At 39.1% G+C, this 23,094-nt stretch overlaps 1 protein-coding gene across 2 annotated transcripts in view; it reads left to right on the forward strand.

Moving 5' to 3' along the window:
* Positions 1-345: 345 nt before the first annotated feature.
* The window catches only part of TANC1 (tetratricopeptide repeat, ankyrin repeat and coiled-coil containing 1), a 290,552-nt gene continuing 267,803 nt past the window's right edge, over positions 346-23,094 (forward strand). For both annotated transcript variants that reach the window (XM_056793909.1, XM_056793910.1), the window contains exon 1: positions 346-606. The gene's annotated coding sequence lies outside the window, so the exon portion shown is untranslated. The remainder of the gene's footprint in view (positions 607-23,094) is intronic.

Below are 23,094 nucleotides of genomic sequence, written 5' to 3' on the forward strand. Positions count from 1 at the left end.
GGAAGACAAGATCAGCCCTAGCCTATTCCATCCTCACCCCGATTCTTAGGGGAAGCGCAGACCTATACAGACAAGCTCCTTAAAACAGGACTCGGAGTCTGGGGCGGGGGGAGGACTGGTGAGCAAGGGTTAGGGGAGGTAGGGGAGAAGGGGCAACCCGCGCAGCGTCAACTTAGCGCTGCTCCCGCCCCAGCCGGTCCCTTCGGCAAATAGACACCGAGAGAAGGGAGGAGGAGGAGGGGAGAAGGAGGTTGGGGGAGCTGGGCGGGAGGAGGGGATGGAGGAAGGTGCCTTCTGGAAAACGCGCAAGGGCGGGGATTAGCGCTGCCAATGAGGCCCCGGTGTTGGCTCTGCTAGGCGGGGAGACCCGGCTCGGAGCAGCCGCCTGGCAGTAGCAGCCCCGGGAGCGGCTGGAGGAGGAGAAGGAGGAGGAGGAGCGGGAGCAACCCTAGCAGCTGCGGGGCAGAGGCAGCGGGGCGCTGCGGGAGGTTGCGGGACTGGGCTAGGACCTGCGCTGCGGAGTTGGACGCACACGCCGGGCATTGCTGAGCCGTGCACCTTGGGGAGTGAGCGCCCAGGAGGAGCTGGAAACTTTCCCAGCGGCAGGTAACTTGGTGCAACCCGGGGCGCATGGGGAGCAGCGGCGGGGCCGGCTTCTTAGCATGATTTATTTTTTTTTTAATTCCCGGGGTGTGGGCAGCAGCACGCGCGATGTGCAGGGTGGAAGGATGGGCGTGGGAAAGTTTCTCTCGCTGCACCCCCTCAACCCCCGTTCTCCCTTTCCTTGTACACCCCCCCACCCCCAGCTGCTGGGGAATAGGCTCGGACATGTTGGGCGCTCTGCGGGGCCTCAGGTCTCAGCAGCCTGTCTGCCCTTTCCCCGACTCTTCCCTACTTCCCTCCCCAGCCCTGCCCTGCCCCGCCCCGGCCTGGCTAGGCCAGTTGCTGGGCTGGTGGAAATGCCCCTGGGGTAATAGAAATTTAGGGTCACTCTCGGGCACTTTACGGGCTCCAGTTTCTTTTTCCTCCTCCGAGTTCTGTTGCCCCAGGGCTTGGCAGGGGCCTGGGCAGCGCCTGGTACCTGGGGCGGGGGAGGTAGTGAGGAGGAGGAGGCTGTAGAGGAGGTGGGAGGAAAGGGGTACCTGGCACCGCTAGATTGGGAGAAGGAAGGCGCGCTGGGGCGTTGGCAGCGAATGCGGAGGGTCTCCAAACTAGAAGTGTTGGAGGGGACTAAGTGGTCATGCAAGCCACAATCCCCGAGAAGTCTAACTTTGTAGACTTTTCAAGAAATAATCTGACGTTCACATCCCCCTTCCCTCTTCCCAAATTCCCTCCTCCTCCCTCCCTTTTTTCTTTTGTACTGTGTGGGGGATAAGGATGGTTTGGCTTGGAAAAGAATTGTGTCGAGTGTGTCCACTCCTTCGCTCTTGGGAAAGTGATTTAGTGTCACTGAATAAATCATCTCTTGGGGAGATTAAGGGTATTATTGGCCTTGGGTTCTAGGCAGGGGCACAATTTCCCAGGGTAGAGCATTCCAAAATGTAAGTCTCGAAAGGAAATCCCAAGCGTTGGGTGCTCTGTAGATCAAAAAAGTCTCTTTCACTCTTAAAAAGTTTACTTGTTTTATTGTGCTAGGCTTCTGCCCGGAAATGTGGTGATTGATAGCCAAGTAGAAAAGCCACTAGGGGTGGTGAGAACTGGCTGTGAATCAAAGCGTAGGCATCCACCCCCACTCTCACCTTAGGAGCGTAAATGACTATACCTGGAATGATGTCATTGGAGGGTATCTGCAAACTCCAAATTTCTTAACTTAAGGGAGCAAAAAATAGGGCCCTGGGCGGCAAGTGCCCTTTAATCCTGAACTTGACAGACGGAACGCCTCATCACCTTTAGTTGGAAACTAAAGGACACAGCAGTGAATGAGTGTTGCTCAGGATATCCCCCAGACTCCCCTGCTGAAAGGAGGTGCCTAATTCAAAACCTTTGAAGAAAGGATTTAGGAATTGGCCCAAGTCACTATATCCGGCTTGTGTGTCGCTTTTCTTTTTCCTTTTTTGGGGGGCTAGCCGGGGAGGAGGGTGCCCTAAGAAAGAGGGACGTTTGGCCCTTGGCTTCACTCTCCTGTGCCATCCTCATGTTTGCCAGGGTGGCACTGTAATGGATGGGGGGAGGGGCGCGGAGCGGGAGTAAGTCAAGGCTTCCCCATCTGGCAGAGTAATGTCAGCTCTGCTACTGGGAAAGGCAAGAGATTTTTGGCCTTTAACAGCTGCCTTTTTTGATTGCTGGGAATGAAAGAATTTATGAGTGGCTGAGAGGTGTTCATTATAGTATTTTGAATGTTTTACTCATCTAAGCTATTTACAGAGCCTTGCAAGGAGATTGCATGGAGTGTGTTGATTTCTGTGCAAAGTTTCTGCGGGAGCCAGAATGTTTGGTGGGTGTCAGCCAGAGTGCTTTTGTAAATATATCCCGGCGGTTTTAAAATTAAAAGTATTCAGAAGTAAAGGAAATAAATATGGTATCTGACATCCTTCAGTGTTTCCGGCCAGTGTTGGTCCAGTTACTCACCTGCCAAGCGATCCCATTCCAGGGCTTCCTGACCCTTGTGATTTGACAATAAAGGATGGGAAATAGTGTCACTTGAATTCAGGAAAGTCCAGAAATAAGTTTAGGGTTCTCTCTGGTCTTGCAGATGTGGTGCAACAAATTTAATTTTGCTAGTAGTTGGAAGTGGCAGATTTCCTGCTTTCTTGGTTTAGTTAACCACTGGAATGTCCAAATTATTATTTCTGTCCATTGTACAGCCAAAACATAATTGATTCATAGCCAGCCTTGCTCAGCTTCCCATAACTGCCTGTAGGGAAGGAACATTTTGTTGGTCTAACCACACATTTATTTGGTGCCATTGCAGCTTTGTGATACTGGTGATCTGAGGGGCAGAGTTTTAAGGACAGTGAAGTAATCTTGATTAAATTGTACATTTTTGTGCAACCCTCATCTTCTTAGTAAAGTGTTACTGATTAATACTTCATCTCCCTGGGAAGCACTAAAACTAGCATCCCTGTGAGAGCTGTAATCCATAGTATAATTATGCCTGATAGCATAGCCAGAGGTTAACATTATGTCAATGTTTCCATTATACATTTCTAATTCAATTCTAAAGGTTTTGTCTGGGTTACAAATGGACTTTGAAGGTCTTAGAGAGTAGCTTTTTTTTTTTTAATCTTTGCCATGTAAAGTTCAGCTTAATTGAAAAGTTAGTTTTGTGAATGCAAAGTTTAGCCAAAGGCTTTTTAAAAAAAATTAGGTGAGTAGTGCTGGTTTTGTTTACAGATGTTCTCACCTGTAAAAGTAGCATAAAAAAGTTTCTTTCCTCACCCTTTTTTCTAATTAAAACAGGTACAAAAAGGCACATATGATCAAAACTAATTGTTTGACCTTGGGGGAAAAATCAATTAACCTCTCTCTGGCCCTTTGCTGTAAATTAAAAAAAAAAAGTTTAGCCTGGATGATGATGTTCTGCAAAGAATACTGGTTTTGGACTCAGGGGTTCAAATCTTAGGCAAATCATTTAACTATTACTGGACTCAGTTTCTTCTTCTGTAAAAAGAGAGGATTGAGACTCCATGATTTCTGAGGTTCCTTACAGCCTGAAGTTCTGTGATTTCTGAAGTCTCTTTCTAGTTTCAAAATTCTATTAGAAGATAGGTGAAAAGTGACTCTTCTAGTACTTCTGTACTTGTTTACCTCCTAGCTACTACCACGAATTAGTATTAAGTGCCTGATGTTTTTCAGGCACTGAGCTTGGCCTCTGGAGTTACAAAGAACAAAACCATCCTTACTCCAAAGCAGCAGTGTAAGTTAGAGCAAATAATTTAGTGACTCTTGAGACTCAGTTTCCATAGTTGTAAAATATGAGTAATAACTCACCTGATGCCATAGTTTTGCAAAAAAAGACTTTGTAAGTGGGTAAGTGCTATATAAAAGTGAGCTTTAATTGTAATGGAACATGAGATTTGGAATCAGAGCAGCTGGATTCTGATCTATTTGATTTAAGATGACAATCTCTGGAATCTTTCTGTGCCTCTGTTTCTTTATCTGAAAAATGTGGCTAGATGGTTGGATGCTAGGGCTAAGCGGCCTTGAAGTTACTTTCCAGATCTTTGATCTGAATGGCATATTGTTGCAGTGAGACTGGGATAGAGTTTAAGAGCCAGGCAGATTAAGGCTAATGTGTGACAGTTTCACATGGCATAGTTTTTGCAATTGGACTGGTTCTCTTTTTAAGAGGACAGGAGTTAACAGCTGTGCTTCGTCAGAAATTAAAAACCAGAGCAAAATTTAAGAAAACTTCCTCCCAAAAGAGTTTTAGAAATCAGCTTTCTGAGCACATATCTCAGTTAAAGTCATTTGCCAAGAACTAGTAATTATATTTTGAGCTCTTTCTTTTTCTTTCTTTCTTTCTTTCTTTCTTTCTTTCTTTCTTTCTTTCTTTCTTTCTTTCTTTCTTTCTTTCTTTCTTTCTTTCTTTCTTTCTTTCTTTCTTTCTTTCTTTCTTTCTTTCTTTCTTTCTTTCTTTCTCTCTCTCTCTCTCTCTCTCTTTCTCTCTTTCTCTCTTTCTCTCTCTCTCTCTCTCTCTTTCTTTCTCTCTCTCTCTCTCTCTCTTTCTCTCTCTCTCTCTCTCTCTCTCTCTCTCTCTCTCTCTCTCTTTCTCTCTTTCTCTCTTTCTCTCTTTCTCTCTTTCTCTCTCTCCCTCCCTCCCTCCCTCCCTTCCTTCCTTCCTTCCTTCCTTCCTTCCTTCCTTCCTTCCTTCCTTCCTTCCTTCCTTCCTTCCTTCCTTCCTTCCTTCCTCCCTTCCTTCCTCCCTTCCTCCCTTCCTCCCTCCCATCCCCCTCTATCTCTCTTCTCTCCTACCTGTTTTCCTTGCTTCTCCTCCTTTCCTCTTTCCTTCCTTCCTGGCTTTCTATCACTGTAACCTAGGCAGCATTTCTAAGACAATTACTTTACCAATCCACACTTCTTTTTAAAAAAATCTTGAACATCTTTTGCCTTTCATCTTGATATCTTTGAGCCTAATTGCAAAGCCTGGATGAATATCCTATTTCTGTATTATCATTTCCGTATGCTGCTTACTGGTCTCTATAAATCTGCTTCTGGAGCCTTGGCCTTGTTAAGTCTTTCTTTTATGCCGTTGGACTAATGATAGAGAAGCGACAAGTTGATAGTGACCCATTTTTCCACAGTATGCCATCCCCAAATGATTTTTGCTGCAGTCTACTAGTCTATTTATGAACTTTAAGGGGCTTTACGTGCAATTTGACACTCATCTTGAAGTGCTTATGGATTAAAAAGAAGTCCTAAAATGAAATTGCGTGCTTTAGGCCCTATTATACCTGAACACTGTCCATCTCCTGAACTCTTTGAGAGAGTTTCTTATTTATAAATTTTAAGTTTTCAGATGAAGCTTGGTTTTAAAGTGAAGGTAGTGTTATTTATTCTGGCTACTGAAAAATACTTGTTGATTAGGAGAAAATCAAGGAAGTCCTCTTTAAACCTGAAAGCCCTCTCATTTGTTGTGTTGGGATAATACTGACTATATAGTAGAGAAATTGTTTTTTTTTTTAATGATTGAGGACTTTGTGAAATTTGCTGTGACTGAACACCTAGAATAAGTGAGATTAAGCCTTAGTTTCCAGTTTTTTGCTGCTACAAACAAAGATAGGCATTATATTCTTGATGTAGAGTGGGAAGAGTGTCTAGAAGTCATCCGTGCAGTGCCCTCTTTTTTATAGAGGAGGACATTGTGGTTAGGGAACTTTGTTCATGCCTGGCACATAGTAGGTACTTAAATGTTATTGAATTGATTTGTCCAAAGTGATACAGAGGTAGTAAGTTACAGGGCTGAGATTTGAACTTGGGTTTTCTGAATTTAAAGCCATAATATCTTCCCCCTTTACTTCCCTTGGCTTCATTTCTTCTTCTGTAAAATAATAAAAAAAAAAAGAATATTGGCTTACATGACTTCTGAGATTCCTTCTAGCTCTACAACTGGGATCTTATGTTGCTTTAAATGCTAAAGAAATTTCATTATTATTAGGTTGTGAGAGGGGGACAGTTTTATTCTTCCTTTGGATTTTTCTGAAAGAGATGGGAAGTTGAGGGATCTGCAGAAACCTAAAGAGTTTTGACTCTGGTGGGAGTTGGCTGTCATGGATATGGGTTGATATTCTAGGGTAGAATTTTGTGTCCTTTGTTGAGGGTTGGATGAGGAGCTGCTTGGTTGAGCTTCCCCCTCAGAAGGATAGAATTTCTACCCACATTTGATATTTAGTATGGGGGAAATTTTTGAGGTGAAATGTGCCCAACTGTAAGTTATCCTCAGCTTAATTTAGTATGTCTCTTGGGCCCCTTCCTATCAGTTAAAGTATTGTGAGTAGTGAGGTTAGATCTAGATCATAATCTTAATCCAGATCCAGAATTATAGAGCTGTAAAGGACCTCCGAGAGGTTTTAGTTCAAAATCCTCATTTTGCAACTAAGGAAATTGAGACCTGTGAAGGTTAAATTATTTGGCCAAGGTTACTTAGTAGACCTTGACATAGTAGAGTTGGAATGTGAACTCGGGTTTTAGTCTCCATGTTAAGCTCTCTTTCCATTGCCTCCACTCTAAATTCTTTGTGCCCAATCCTCTCGTTTTACAGCTAACAAAAATGAGACCCCAAAGATGAAATGACTTCTCAAGGTTACAAAACTAGATATTTGCAGGTCTTACTCTTTCCATTCTGCCAGTCTCCTTACTTTTACATCTCTTTTCCCTACTTACCAAAGCTCCAGAATAACCAGTAGTTACTGTACTCAGAAGGTTTATTCTAGGAGCTCCCTTACTTATTTGTTCTTTTTGAAATAAACAAGCTTTTAATTTTCTCTTCCCTTTACTCCATTTTCCAATTTAAAAGAAAAACATAAAATGAAATCCTTGTAACAAATATGCATGATCAAATAAAACCAATTCCTACTTTGTTCATGTCTGAAGATGAATGTCTCATTCTCTATCTTGAATCCATCACTTCTGTTGGTAGATAAATAGCATTATTAAGTCCTTTGGAATCCTATTTGCTCATTGCATCCATCAGATTTCTTGAGTCTTTCCTAGTTGTCTTTACAGTGTTATTATTGTATTCCTTATTATATACATTGTTTTCCTTGTTCTGCTTGGTTCACTCTTTATCACTTACAACTCTTCCCAAGATTTCCCAGAACTCATCCCTTTTGTCATTTCTTAGAGCTCAAAGGAATTTCATTATGTTCATATACCATAATTTGTTCAGCCTTTCTCTAGTTTATGGGATTTCCAGTTCTTTGCCTCCACGATAGAGTTACTAGAAATATTTTTGTACATAGGGATCCTTTTCCTTTTTCTTTTATTTCTTTAGGGTAAAACTTGAGTCCCAAGGTATGTGGTGACTTTGTGAGTATAGTTTCAAATTACTTTAAAGAGTTGGCTGGGGGCAGCGAGGTGGCACAATGGACAGAGCTTGCCAGGTTTGGAGTTAGGAGGCCCTGGGTTCAAATTTGACCTTAAACTCCTCGCTGTGTGACACTGGGCAAGTCACTTAACCCATTTCCCTGGCCCTTGCCCTTCTGTCTTAGAGATATTACTAAGACAGCAAATAAGAGTTTTAAAAAAAGAATGCTGGACCAGAGTGTGCCTGTTTTTTCACAACCCCTTAGACAATGTCGATTTTCCTTTTTTGTCTGTTATTTTTGCCAATCTGATGGATTTTCATTAAATTATTAGTAATTCAGAACATTTTTTTTTCCACTTGGCTGGTGATAGCTGCCTATATAAATCTTTTGACATTTTCCTATATTTACATGGTCATTTTAAGGAAGTCTCTGTTTGAAATAACTGTATGTGAAGTCAGTAAAATCTTTTGGATTGAAATTTGATCTATATACTTTGTTGTGAATTGTCAACTTCTGTGCTAGAATAGTCTGGCTGTTTCAGTTAAATTAGTCCAAAGGAGGGACTGAAGTAATTAAAAAAAAACCCTTTTGTTGATCTTTGCCAATTTACTGATTAGCAGGTGTTCAGCAACAAAGAAACCACTTGGATGATAGCCTTAGATTAGGTTAAAGCAATTTGTACTATTGTTATGTTATTGTTATGGAGGCAGGGGCACTTCTAGGACTAATTTACTTTTAGTAACTTAGATGAACACTTTTTTTGGTGTGTTTCACCTTCTTCCTCCTCAAAAAAACATTAGTTACTTTAAAAAAGTCGTGAGAATGTCATATTCAGGGTTTAGTCTGTTTTGATACTGGTGGACAGTAAGACTGAGAAATTCATTCTAGACTCCTCAGACAAGGAGAATATTTCTGCCTCTTATTTAGTGGGGGAACTTCTTCCCAACAGCCTTTTAAAAAAAAGATGAATTTAACAAAAAGCAACAGACATATACATTTCAAGACAAAAACCAGAACTTTTAAATCTTTTTTTAAAAAGCCTATTTAATGTAGTAGTAACCAAACTGCTCTGTTTCCCCTTCTCAAACTTCCTTCTGCTCTCAAATGTGACATTTAAGAAATGTTTCTTTGATGGCTCTTTTTCTCCTTATTTCCCCTTTATCGATCATGAACTTTCCTCCCCTCCTCCTCCATGCCCCTGAAGCCTTTCTTTTTTAATAACTAGGTGTGTAGTCTTGGAAAGCAAATTGGCACTAGTCTTGGAGTGTAAGGAGCCATTCAGATTCGTTCCTGGGCAAAGAGGAGCTCTTCCTGCTAAAGTATTGAAGTAGGTTGCTGCTTACACCCATGACTCTGCTATTTAGATTCATCACTGCAGGGAGCATCTGGTTCTGCATTTGTTCCCAGAATGCAAGGTGACAGCTAGCCTGGAGTGCTTTATAGTTTGGATTAGCACCATCAATTATTAATGTTTATTGAGCACCCACTGACTGTACTATATACACTTGAAGAAAAGCTCTGTAGAGATGAGCCAAGGGCATGGCCGCTGTCCCTGGGGGGCTACCACTGGAGACAGAGAGAGGGCAGGGATGCAGGCACACAAGTGGCACATAGACAGTGTTTATGGAGGAAACACTCTGGTGACACTTTGCAGTTAGAAGGGCTGGGCCCTTTCCCCCTTCTGTTGCAAGGAGCAGGATGCCAGAGGTGGATACTTGGGAGCTTCCACAGGCACATCTTTAGGTGGAGCCTCACACAGAAGTACAGAGAAACATCGTAACCAGTCCTGTCCCCTGGGAGGTTGAAAAGTAGAAAGAACGTGGAACTTGAAAAGAGGTTAAAAAAGGATTAAAATCCTGAAGGACAGTTTCTTTGTGAGTATGAACATGACCTTCAAATGCCCCAGCCTCTGTTTTCTTATCTGTAAAGTGGGGATGGTTGTGTTTATCTTTTAGGATTTTTTGTTTAGTTTTTTGATCCAGACCTGTAATTTTATCATAATAGAGAGCTCCAGGTAAAAGAACTCCCTCTATTAGGAAAGCCAGCAATTGTTAGGTAATTTATCATCTTAGAGCTGAGAATTTTTCAAGGGGGACTTTGGAGTCAAGACTTTTTTCATAATATTTCTAAGGTGTTTTCATTGCTAATATGGTATAAATTAATTGATATCATCCTCATAAACAAAAGCTATTTATTTTATAAATAAAAAATTTTTAAACCCTCACCTTCCATCATAGAATCAATACTGTGTATTGGTTCTAAGGCAGAAGACCGGTAAGGGCTAGGCAATGGGGGTCAAGTGACTTGCCCAGGGTCACACAGCTGGGAAGTGTCTGATGCCAGATTTGAACCTAGGACCTCCTGTCTTTAGGCCTGACTCTCAGTCCACTGAGCTACCCAGCTGCCCCCTCAATAAAATTTTAAGAGGAGAAAGGGGTCCTGAAATCAAGAAGTTTGAGAGCTTCTCTCTTAGTTAACTTAGTAAACAGTGATTTGAATGGACTTGCCCAGGAATCACATGGCCACTACATGTCTGAGACTGGACATGAAGCTAGGTCATTCTGACTGCTAATCTGCCTTTCCAAGACATCTCACATAATGAGGTCGAAATTAAAATATGTATCCAAAGTGATTTGTGAACCTTAAATGACTATTTAAAGATTAATTCATAACATTAACATAACAATAGAGACAAAAACGAAAACTACTTTTAAATAATAACTGTTTACAATATATTAAAGTGATATAATTATAAAATTATATATAAAATACAAATTTTATATTAATATATTATAATTTATACAAAATAATAATAAATGATAAAGATAATAAAATAATTACTTTTCTTGGAGGAGGGACCCATTTTCAAAATTGCCAATTTACTACTTATGCTTGTAGAGCCTGGAGAAGACTTGGAGAATGAATGATCAAAGATGATGGATTGAGAGCTGTTAGAGACTTTTTTTTTAACCCTTACTTTCTGGCTTGGAATCAGAACTGTATTGGTTCCAAGGCAGAAGAGTGGTAAGGGCTGGGCCATGGGGATCAAGTGACTTGCCCAGGGTCACACAGCTGGGAAGTGTCTGAGAACCGATTTGAACCCAGGACCTCCCTTCTCTATCCACTGAGCTATCCAGTTGTCCCCAGTAGAGATTTGTTGTTGTTGTTGTTAACTCCTGTCTAATACTTTGTGACTCCATTGGGATTTTCTTGGCAAAAATATTGGAGTGGTTTGCCATTTCCTTCTCTAGCTCATTTTACAGATGAGGAACCGAGGAAAACAGGATTAAGTGACTTGCCCAGGGTCACACATAGCTAGAGAGTATATGAGAATGGATTTGAAGTTGTGAAGATGAGTCTTCTTGATTGCCAGCCTGATCCTCTGTCTACTGCATCACCAGTAGACCATCTAGTCTAGAGATTTCCTTAACTGTATTTTCAGCAGAATTGGTTTCCTTTGCAATCCTTTGTATTTTCGCACTTTTATCTAGAATTTGCAAATTATATTTTAATTTATTCATATATTTATTTCCATATTATTTGTATATTATTTTATATATTTATATTTTCTTTCATGCATTTATAAATGTTATTTTGAGGAGTCTGTAGGCTTCACCAGACTACCAGAGGAGTCCATGGCATCAAAAAATTTAAGCTGATTTTTTTCCCAATCCTTTCATTTTACAGATTGAAAACACTGGCGACTTACTAACATGAAGAAGGTCATAGATATAGTAAGTTGGGGGATAGGAAGGGATGGTTCCGATAGTTATAGTCTGTTATTAGGAGACAGGAATTAGGCTTGGGTTTCTTGATTCCAGAAGGGAGAAGTAAGAACGCTGAACAGATTTAGGATTGATGAAAAAAAAATTCTAATAATTAGAGCTGTTTAAAAATAGAAAAGCCAGCCCCATGGAGCATACTATTCTTCCTCATTCCTAATTTTCCCTCTGAGGCAGTGGGGTTGGCCATTTGGCAGGTATCATGTATGTAAAAGGATTGTTTTCAGTATGGGTTTGGACTTGAGTGTGTCAATTCACTCCCAACCGTGACATTTTGTGGTTCTGAACCTGAACAAGCTACAAACCAAGCTGATGCTCTGTAAGAATATGCTGTTTTCTGTGGTGTGAGGGCATCATCAGCCCTTCAGAGAATTAATCCTGGATTGCTAAACTACAACCTTTTGTAAATAGTAATCAGACATTTAAGATTCCTCAAGTTAACGTAGTCTTTCTTTTCTGTGCTAACCAGAATTTCTAAATGTGGTTCATATTTTTAAAAAATTATGTTGCTGAAAACTATCTTCACTGATTTTCTTCTCCCCCACAAAGCTCTGCAACTCCAAGATAGAGTACACAAAATGGGAAATTCAGTCTTTTCACCAGTCATTGAGTATCTACTTGATGCTTTAATATTAGGCTAGACACTATGGGAGATTCCAAAAAGGGGAAAGGGAATAACCATTTATATAGTTTCTACTGTGTGCCAGGCATTGTGCTAAGCATTTTTACAAATATTTCATTTGATCTTCACAACAGCCATTTGAGGTAGGGGCGTGCTATTCTTATTCCTGTTTTACACTTGAGGAAACTGAGGCAAACAGCTGAAATGACTTGCCCAGGGTCACACAGCTAGGCTGTATCTGAGACTATATTTGAACTCTTGAGTATGAGACAGAGTCCTTTCTCACTGGGAATTTTCCATCTGGTTGAGTAGATAAGAAAACATGTAGCATCTGAAAGGTTTTTTACATACAGTAACCGTCCCTTTTGTACAGCTGAAGGATTCTGCCCTGAACCCTTTTTCTTCTCCTTCTTGGTGATCTCATCAGCGCTCATGAATTTAATGACCGTCTCCATGCCGATGACTCAAATCTACCTGCCCTGCCTCAGCCTCTCTGCTGACCTCCAATCTCACCTCTCTAACTGGATGTCCGGTGGCAATCTTAAATTCAGCATTTCTGATCATAGTGAATAATTCTCATGATCACTTGCTGGAGTCTTTTTGCTAGCATTCTATAAGATTTTTGCTTTTATGTTCATTAAGGGAATTGCTCTGCAGTTTTCTTTCTCTGTTTTTAGTCTGCCTGGCTTTGGAATCAGTACCATATTTGTGTCATGAAAGAAATTTGATAAAACTCCTTCTTTGCTTATTTTGTCAAATAGTTTGTATAGTATTGGGATTACTTATTCTTTAAATGTTTGATAAAATTCATTTGTGAATCCATCTGACTCTGGGGATTTTTTTCTTGGGGCTTTTTCCTTGATGGCTTGTTCAATTTCTTTTTCTGAGATGGGATTGTTTATTCTATTTCCTCTTTCATTAATCTAGGCAATTTATATTTTTGTAGATATTCACCCATTTCACCTAGATTGCCATATTGCCGTATAATTGGGCAAAATAGTTCTTAATAATTATCATAATTTCCTCTTCATTAGAGGTGAGGCTGCCTTTTTCATCTTTGATACTATTAATTTGATTTTCTTTTTTTCCTTTTTTTAGTAGATTAACCAGTACTTTATTTTCTTTTTTTCAGAGTACTAGTTCCTAGTCTTAGTTATTAGTTCAATAGTTTTTACTTTCAATTTTATTAATTTCTCCATTGATTTTTATGATTTCCAATTTAGTTTTTATTTGGGTTTAAATTCAACATTTCTGAAACAGAATTCATTATTCCATCCTCCCTATCCCTCCACCTGCAATTCTTTCTTCTTCCTCTCTTCCTTCTTGCTATAGAGAGTAGGCTCTTGGGCTTTGCAGCTCAGAGGCCATCCTGGCTTCCTCACTCTCTTATGTCCCCCATCCAATTGGTGTTATCAAAGCCCGATGATTTCCCCTTTGCAGCATCTCTTCTATCTTCCCCCTCTCTCCTCCTGGAGGTATGGCTATGGGAAATATTGCTGCTGGTGGCTCTGCCTGCCTCGAAGCAGTTCCTAGTCCAGTCCATCCACTATTGGTCACAAAAGTGATTTTCCCGAAGTGCAGATTTGACCATATCTCCCCCCCTCCCTGGAAACTCCAGCGGATGCCTAAATTTCATCTTCAACAGGAAGCCCCTCCCAACCCTTCTTAATTCTAGAGCCTCCCCTGCCCAGATTTCCTTTATCCAGTATATAGCTTGTTTGTATGTGGACTATATTTGTTGGCTTGTTGTTTTCCCCATTATCATTGAGATCAGGGGATGTCTTTGCCTCTCTGTGTATTCTCAGTGTTTATTTCAGTTCCTGACTCTTAAGAGGCTCTTTTTTAAAAAAACCCTCACCTTCCATCTTGGAATCACCCCCATGTATTGGCTCCAAGGCAGAAGAATGGAAAGGGCTGGGCAATGGAGGTTAAATTGCCCAGAGTTACACAACAGCTAGAAAGTGTCTGAGGTCAAATTTGAACCCAGGACCTTCCATCTCTAGCTCTAGTTCCCAATCCACTGAGCCACCCAGCTGTCCCCATATTAGGCTCTTCTTAATCTATGTTTATTGATCAACTGACAAATGCCACAAGTACATGGTGTGGCAGGTGCCAAATGGGTATAGTAGGATTCAATTTCAATCTGGAAGGGTCTTCAGCAAAAAAGGATAGATACTCTATCCTTTTATATAAGAGGAAAATAAGAGCTACAAAATGGGAAATAATCTGTCCCAGGTATTGAGTTGTAATACTATATAAAATATAATACTTTTATAATAAATAATAATGCATATTTTATAAATTTATATTATATATAACAAATATACAAACATGTATAATGATATAAATATGTATTATAAATATTTCATAATATCTATAGGAAGTAATTTATAATATATGGAATATATAATATTTTATAATTATAAATATCTATATATGGAATATAAATATTTTATAAATATAAATATGTATTTATTTTTTATATATTTATATATTATATTTATATATTATAAACATATATAAAAATAAAATATAAAATAAATAGGTAATATTATAGTCAGAATTTGAATCTAGATCCTATACCTCCAATGTCTTTGGTTCTTTCCACTGTAGTACCAACCCTTACTAACCATATCAATGAACATGATGTGGTTAATCATTGTGAGCCAGAGAGAGTAGGGAAGAATTTATGGTTCAAGTGGAACTTGAACTTAATAAATAACTATTGAGTCCCTCCCATTTCCTTTTTGATTTTGGGTTCCTAGGTCTCCGTGGCGATTTTATATAGTAGGCATTTAAATATTTTACATGTTAATATTAACTATTATCTACATAAGTAATTCAAAATAAATAAATTGAATCACCTGATTTGAGATGAACTGTTATACCGTAATACTATAACCTTAAAGAGATGATCATTGCCTCAGGAATAGGAGGGACAAAGTATCTGCTATAGGCCCAATCCAGCTGGGTAGATTATTCTTTAATTTCAATTATTTGCACCAATGCCTTCCCTTCATTGGTGTGGATAATTGAGGGTTGACAAGTATAGGGCCTTAAAGAGGAAACAGATGTCCCAGGGTCTTACCAGATGCAAAAGATTGAAAATCAGGAGAGTTGATAAGTACAGTGACTTTCAGCTCTGAAAAGGGTTATTTTCACATCTTCTCCACAAAAAGGTGTTACATAAAATTATTCACATTCCAAAAAATGCTCCATAAAAAAGAAGAGCAAACCTGACGATGATGTAAATGGTTGCTCCAGAGAAAGCTGAATTCTGAACAATGGAAAGATGAATAATGTCACATAAGAGAATAAATATATCTCCCTTCTCTCTCCAGAGGTGGGATCCACCAGGATGGAGAGGTGTATACGTTGTCAGAGTTTTTGTGTAACTATTTTTCCTCGATCCCCAGAAAGATTTAATTTGGACAAGGGAGGACGGTATGATGTGTGTAAAAACAAAAAAAGCATTAATTAAACTTATTTTAAAAAAAACAAACTACATGGATAGAATTCTTATAGGTGAGCTGCTGTTTTATTTTGCACTTTCACACAGGAAAACATAATGTTGGCTTTGTTTCTTTTGAGCAGGAGTATTTTGAAAGTTAAATTACAAGATGGGATATGGCATAACTTGCCTTGAGTAAACCTTAGATGCCACACTGGAAACTTTTAGTCGGAGAGTAGAATTTAGCATTAAGGCCAGACCTATCATGGATCTTCTCCAAAGAGGTTTTTATGGAAGTCCTGAAAAGACTTAAGTCATTTGGCCTCCGTGGACAGAGGATAGTGTTATATTTCCAGTAAGAGGACAGTGTTAGAAAACAGAGAATCTGTTGATAAAGTTATTTAGCTTTTTAATTTCACTTATTGGTTTGTGATAAATTTAGATTTTAGGAGAAGATCTGGAAATGGTTAAGTAACACAAGGACGGCCTTCAAAAAAAATGTTTGATGTTTTGGCTTGTGCGTTCCTGTGAAGTCAACAATTTTTATGGCTGGAGGTAGACAGTGGGGAGTCTTGTTTTCTTTAGAAGGTTTTGGAAACTTTTGCAATATCTTTTTTTCCCCCCTATTGCTTTGAGGCCAGAGGCCATATAGTTTCTTAAGTATTCAACAACTTTGATGAGATTTAAATTGATCATTTTCTCCTACATCGTTTTTTCATTCATCGTTCAGTTAAAGGTGATAGATTTGATTTAATAATTTAATTGGGAGGGCTTGCTTTTAATAATAGAGATTATTTGTAGTTTTGTTTCAGGCACTTATCAATGGCAACATTTATGGGCTAGAAAAGGGCTAGCTTAAAGATTTGCACATGTATGAACTTCAGAAGTGAACATCCCATAATTTGCAGAAGATGATAGGCTTATAGGATTTAGAACTGGAAGATGGAGTCCCAGAACAAGGGCAATCTCTTGAAATAAAGGTATACTGGTGGAGTTTTTGAATTTAAAATTTAATTTTTTTAATTTTGAGAATCTTTGCCAATTCAACGAGAACATGAGTTTCAGAGGGGTTACCCAAACTGAGTTTTTAAGAGGTTTTTAGTGTAAATCAGTAGTTCTGTAGAAGCAGAAAGGCTTATGGGAATGAAACTTTTTCTCCTCCGTCTCCTGCCCCCCTTTTTAAAATAAACTTTTCATGATTTGTGCCAGACATTACTTTAATGATGTATCACCAATAATTGCATCTTTCAAATGAAGTGATGGGAAATTAATTTTATTTGCACATTAAGAAGATACAAGTTGATTTATCCCCCAACCGTAACTACAGCCAAAACAGTATTCTGAGTTGTTGGCGCAGTTTAATGGATGGATGTCCTCGTGTCTTAAATAGAAAGGATGTAAACCATATGTCTTTGCTGGTGAACAAACTTGGGTAATAAAAGGATATTCCTTTTGGTTTTGGAGTTCTGCTTAGATTTAAGGCAGAAGGATGAAACTGGAATCTGAGTCACTTTATTAGTCTATAAAAGCATGGTGCCTTCCATGTAGGTGCTTGATGAAAGAATGCTTGTTGAATTGGATTTTCAACAAGTTAATTAATTTTGGCAGGAAGGAATTGTGGTATAGAGGCTGGAGGGTTGGCTTTGGTGTAAGAGAGCCTTGGGTTCCAATCCTATCTTTGACACATACTATTTATTGATGAGGAGGGAGTTTATCAATTCCCAACACAATTTCCTCTTCCTCCCAACAGAAAATTCAATCAGTGGGAAAAAAATGACAACAAACCCACCATCAATTTCTATATTTTCTCCCTTCCCCTTCATACATCTTGAGCAAAAATTTTTTACATATATCTACTTCTATATTTTTCCCCTTCCCCTCCATAAATCTTAAGCAGAATTTTTGATGTTCCTTTATATATCTTATATATTTATTATATTTGTATAGCCTATGATATTTTATTTATATGTGGCTTCACAATATAACCCACTAATAGAAGACTGATGATAATTAGACCTCACCAGCAGAATAAAACATTTTGTATGATTTTTGAAGTCTTGTAGAAATTGCTTCATTCCCTGTACTTATATCCCTAACACATAGTAGGTGCTTAAAGAAAGGCTTGTTGGCATCACCCATTTTTTACATTTCATCCCAGCTCTTTTCTATTAAAAAAAGCCCTGGTACTTACTTGTCTGCTGGTAAAACAGGCTGGTCCTTTTGTCACTGGCTGCCTTCTCCAAGGCAGAGATTTTTCCTTTGTGCCAGCCAGCTCTCCCAGCCCCCTCTCCTGATTTCTGTCCCTGTCACTGGGCAGGGAAGACCAAGGGACTGCTCAGGCTTTTCTGTGTCATATCGAAGTGACAAGCCCGATCACCCAATCCATCCTGACTGGAGGCAGCCAGGAAGTCCATCATCCCCAAGGGCCCTTGCAAGCAGTGACCAATGCACATATTCCCCAGAACCAGAAGGGCGCCTCTGAGCATGCTGGTGGGAGGGATCCTAGAAGTCATTCTTTCATGGCCGCCATGTTTCTTCCCTGCCAGTATAGTAATGAATGCCATCCCTTGGACTACCCTTAGAGTGGCCCTTCCTAATTCTCGTTGATCACCTATACTAGCTCAGTTCTCCCAACTGCCTTTTAAAATTTAAATTTAATCCTTAAAAAATTGTTTGTTTAATTAATTTAGAATGTTTTCCATAGTTACATGATTCATATTCTTTCCCTCCTCTCCTCCCTTCCCCCTCTCATAGCCAATGAGCAATTCAACTGGGTTTTGCATGTATCATTAAATTTAATTTTTAATTAATTGTCTGTGGAAAGAGATGGAGCCAGCCCCAAAGTCAGGGAGGACCGAGTCCCAAGTTCACCTTGTGACGCTACTGACCTGGGGTAGGTTATTTGACCTCTTAATGCCCTAGCCAATTCTCTACCTACTATTCCTTGTAGATGTGCTGGACTGCTTTGATGGAGCGTTTCATTATCTGTGAGTCACTTATATCAGTGAGATCACAGAGGCTTAGAATCTGGAAAACCTCAGTTCAAATCCTGCCCCAGACACTTATTGATTGTGTCACCCTGGGCAAGTCACTTACTCTGTTTACCTCAGTTGCTTCAACTGTAAAATGGGGACTAATATTAACACCTACCTTGCTGGATTATTGTGGGGAATCAAATTAATGTTTGTTAAAAGTGCTTTTTAGGGCAGGTAGTGGGTTGAGAGCCAGACTTAGGGATGGGATATTTCCTAGCTGTGTGACCCTGGGCAAGTCACTTAACTCCCATCACCTAGTCCTTACCACTCTTCTGCCTTGGAACTGTGAAAGGAAATTCTTTATTTTCTTTGTTTTGAATGAATCAACCCAAAACTTGTCAACTTCTAAGTCTCAAAAAAATTTTAAATCTTGAATTTTATGGAAATCATACAGAACCAATATGAAATATTGATTCTGAGATGGTGGTAAAGAGTTAAAAAAAAGTACTTCGCATACATTGCACATAGTAGGTGGTATAGAAATGCCTTTTCCTTATTCCCTCCCTCTTCCCCTCTATTTTGAAAGAATCCCTCTGACTTCCTCCCATGCGAGCCATTTGGATTTCCAGTCAAATTGGGAATAAAGGGATTTAGCCTGTATCCTTTGTGAAGAGGACATCTATCATTTGTGAAAAAAGCAATAGCCAGCTTTAGTAAATAAAAGACCAGGCACATGTCAGTGAATGGAAAAACAGAGGCATCCTGTGTTTGTCCTACTTCCCCTGACTTGTTGTTCAGTCCAGGGCAAGCTATCACAGGCAGAGCCCCGTCCGTTCTTGTTAAGGGGGAAACTATTTAATTAATCCGAATAAAGGAATTAGAAACCCAGCTGGCTTGCTTTATGACTGCAGGAGGTGAGTTTTGCTTTTAAACTTTGCCATGCATGTTTAATCAAATGAAATTAAAATTTTCAGTCCCATCTTTTTTGAATGGTAGTCATTTGAATGCCATCTTTTACTTGAGTTTGGGGTATTTTTCATAGCTATTAAGCTTAATGTACTCACTGAATTTCTATTATTTCAGCAAAACTTTAATAGGATACTTAATGGGGATGGTTGAGTGCATAGAGTAATTTTTTTGAACCATCACCAAGGAAGTGAAGGTGGCTTATTAGCATTAAGCTATCACTAACAAAACTTAAGGTGTCTGGTTTTTATGAAAATTAACCTTTTAAAGCATTCCGCTTATTTACTGAAAGTCTGAGAGCCGCAGAGATTCTACACCCAGCACAGTCATTAGCATCTGGCCTGTTGGAGTGTGGTTTGGGGCAATAAACTTTTATTTCATTCTGTGTAGAACGAGCTCGAGTTTCAGCCAGAATCGTGGCAGGATATTTATTTCTATACTGTACTGACTTCCAAACCAAGAGTCAAGATTATTATACTTGTGCATTTGACAGCTGCTTTCAGCAAACCACTGATTGGGGAATCCCTGCCCAGGCATCTGGGGTCCGCACTGGGGATGGTGGAGAGGAACAAGGTGGGCACGGTCCCTGGGAATTTTCTGAGCCTGCCTGTTTTTGGTAAACCCTTTCCCTCCTGTCTTACAAGCGATACTGAGTATGGAGTCCAAGGCAGGAGAGTGTAGGCAATTGGGGTTTGTCAAATCTAAAATTATAATCTCTAATAATAAAAATATTATAATGATCATTAGAAATCAAGAAATAAAGAGGATACAAAATAAAAACCACGTGCCCGTGGCTGATGAGCTCATTTAAAATCCCCACCCTTAGCTTACCACCATACTTGCTGCATCATCCCAAAGAAAGAGGATGTGGGCGGAGTTACCGCCAGTTAAACACCAATAATGTGATCCCACCAATGTGGAGATGAAAGAGAAATTATAGGGAATTCTGGGAAATACTAAAGACTTCTGGGGAATGAAGTCAAAGGTTCAAATCTTCATTTATACAGGTTAAAGGTTATCCTGGTGGGAAGTGTCTTGGGTCAGATTTAAACCCAAGATGATCCATTGTCTTACCTCGCTGTCCACAGCTAGTGTAGGTAGTGAAACTCTTTACTTCGTCATTTTGTGCTCAGACCCTGACTTTGGAATGCCAGACTAGAGTTCATTCTGAATGTAGCAAGAAAACATTTATTAAACATTTCCTACGTGGCAGCTGAGTGGCTCAGAGGATAGAATCCTGAGTCTAGAGTTAGGAAGATCTGGGCTCAAATTTGGCCTCAGACATTTTCTAGCTCTGTGACCCTGGATAATTCACTGTACCCTGTTTGCCTCAGTTTCCATAAAATGAGCCAGAGAAGGAAATGGCAAACCATTCCGGTGTCTTTGCCAAGAAAAGTCCAGTTGGGATAATTGACTGCACCAGATTTTGTGATGATTTTGTGATGATTTGGGGGAGAATGCACAAAGATCAAAGCAAAGACAGGCTTGACCCCCCCCCCCCAAACTACTCCATGGCTGCCTCTGATAAATCTAAAAAATAAATCTAAAAAAAAAGTAAAAGCCTTGAGAAATCTATTGACATCACTTTGCCTTGTGCAAACGATGCCACCTTCCACACCCTCCTAGCCCTCCCTTTCCCTGTTAATTTCTGAAAACAAACCCTGTGACTTTGGTTAAACTCCAGCCTAGAGAATTTAAGAAGGGAGCGTTGTCTTGCCTGAATAGTGAGAAACCCAAGTGTGGAAGCTCCTGCTGGGAAATGTCTTGGTGGAGAACTGGATGATGTTCTGAGTTGTTGTAAAAGATGTATGTTTGATGATGACATTCTCCAATGCAGCAAAACTCGTGTGTGTGTGTGTGTGTGTGTGTGTGTGTGTGTGTGTGTGTGTGTGATCGATCAGACTAAAATGGAAATATTTTAGATTTCATTGGGCGTATGTACATAGAATTAACTATTTTCCTGCCCTCCCCCCTCCCCCAAGTCACCATTATACAAGAGAAGAAAAAAAATGAATGGAGCATTCTGATGAGAAAATCAGCCTAATGTCATTTTACTTCTCTTTTTAGAAATTAAGTCTGTGCAGAACTTTGGACTTTTGAAAGTCGGATCTGAAATTAGTGTACAGAAACACATCTTTTTTTTTTGTGATGGCCTTAAAATTGTATTGTACAACTTCATATTATTCCCAGTATTGAGGATGAGTACCCTATAAAATATTGATTGTAGTTTAATAATTTAGACTTTTTTTCATGAGATGGGCCTTTTGTTCTTCATTTTTTTCTTGTTGGCTGTCATTCTCTGTCAAATTGGTATGCTAGGATCAATGAAATAATCTCAAAGGTAGGTTTTCTCTTTAATCTTCTGCTAACAACATCCTCCCTCATTCTTCTGAACCTGTAGGAATTATTCTTGCTATTTATTCTCCTGCTGTAAATGCTGAATTAGGGTAGCAGGAATTAAGGTTCCAGTAAGATCCTTTTTATTTCATAATTTGCATTTATAGAGTGTTACCATCTTTCTTTTCATAAGCCACAGAAATCTTGTTACATGAAAATGGCTAAAACTTAGATCTCTTTTTTGGATCTACTTGGTTATTTTCAAGGCTTTTTGTATTATTTTTATGTGTTCCAGATATGGATTGTTGAAAATTGAAGGATTTGTTGGGGTAGCCTCACTTCCATTTTAAACAGTTAATCTCCTTTCCCATTTGTTTTTGGTTATATTAAATCAATAGTAAAGTAATTTAGATGAATCTCTTATGATAGGAAATAGAGGGCAGAAAAAAAAGAAATGACTAGGGTAACTATGTGGCACAATGGGAAGAATGCCAGGCCTGGAGTCAAGAAGACTAATCTTCCCAAGTTCAAATCCAGCCTCAGATACTTAGTTGCTTTGAGACCCTAGCTAAGTCACTTACCCTGTTTGCCTCAGTTTCCTTATCAGTAAAATGAACTGGAGAAGGAAATAGCAGATGATTTCAGTATTTTTGCTAAGAAAACCCCAAATGGGGTCATGAAGAGTAGGACATGAGTGAAAAACAACTGAACAAAAAATTTTTAAAGAATTTTGGTGTATTTGTGCTTTGATTATAAAATTTTTCTATTAGAAGAAAATTGTTGATTTCAGTGCATTGTCACATCAGAATATGTAGTAGATTTTTCATTCTTGTGCATGTAGGGATGATAAGTTGGCATTGTCTATTGTTCCCTTTATAAAGTATGGAAAATATTTAATGAGCATTATTTTGATAAACAATTTCTGAGATCTTGCTATGTTTTAATATCTGTATGGAAAATGATATCTATAATGTGGCTTTTTCAACATTAGATACTTTGAAATGGTAACTCTTAGGTCTTAAAACATAGATGATAACAAATTATCATAATAAATCATCATAATAAATTAATTGGAGATATCATTTACCTAATACTCTTTAAATGTGTAAGGTATGGTGGAATATAAGAGCCTTTAGCATTTTTATTTTTTTCCATCAATCACCAAGCATTTACTTTTTCCCTCTTCCAAATAGCCTTCATTTACTGAAAAGAAATACAAAATCCCTATATTATATAATCATAATAAAGCAAAATGTTCCCATATTGCTCATGTCCAAAAAGGAATTTTTTTACTCTACCATCATCTCTCTCCTGAGAGACAGTTTTTGTCTCTTTAACACTTTTTGCTCTTTTTTTGAAAGTAGCCTGCAAACTTGGAATCCCAGTTCTGCTGCTTCCTAGCTTTGTGATCTTAAGCAAATTACTTCCCATTTCTGAGCTTTAATTTCATCATCACAAAATGGAAGCAATAATATTTTTATCACCTGCCATAAAA

Source organism: Monodelphis domestica, chromosome 4 (assembly GCF_027887165.1).
Source record: "Monodelphis domestica isolate mMonDom1 chromosome 4, mMonDom1.pri, whole genome shotgun sequence".
NCBI lineage: Eukaryota > Metazoa > Chordata > Mammalia > Didelphimorphia > Didelphidae > Monodelphis > Monodelphis domestica.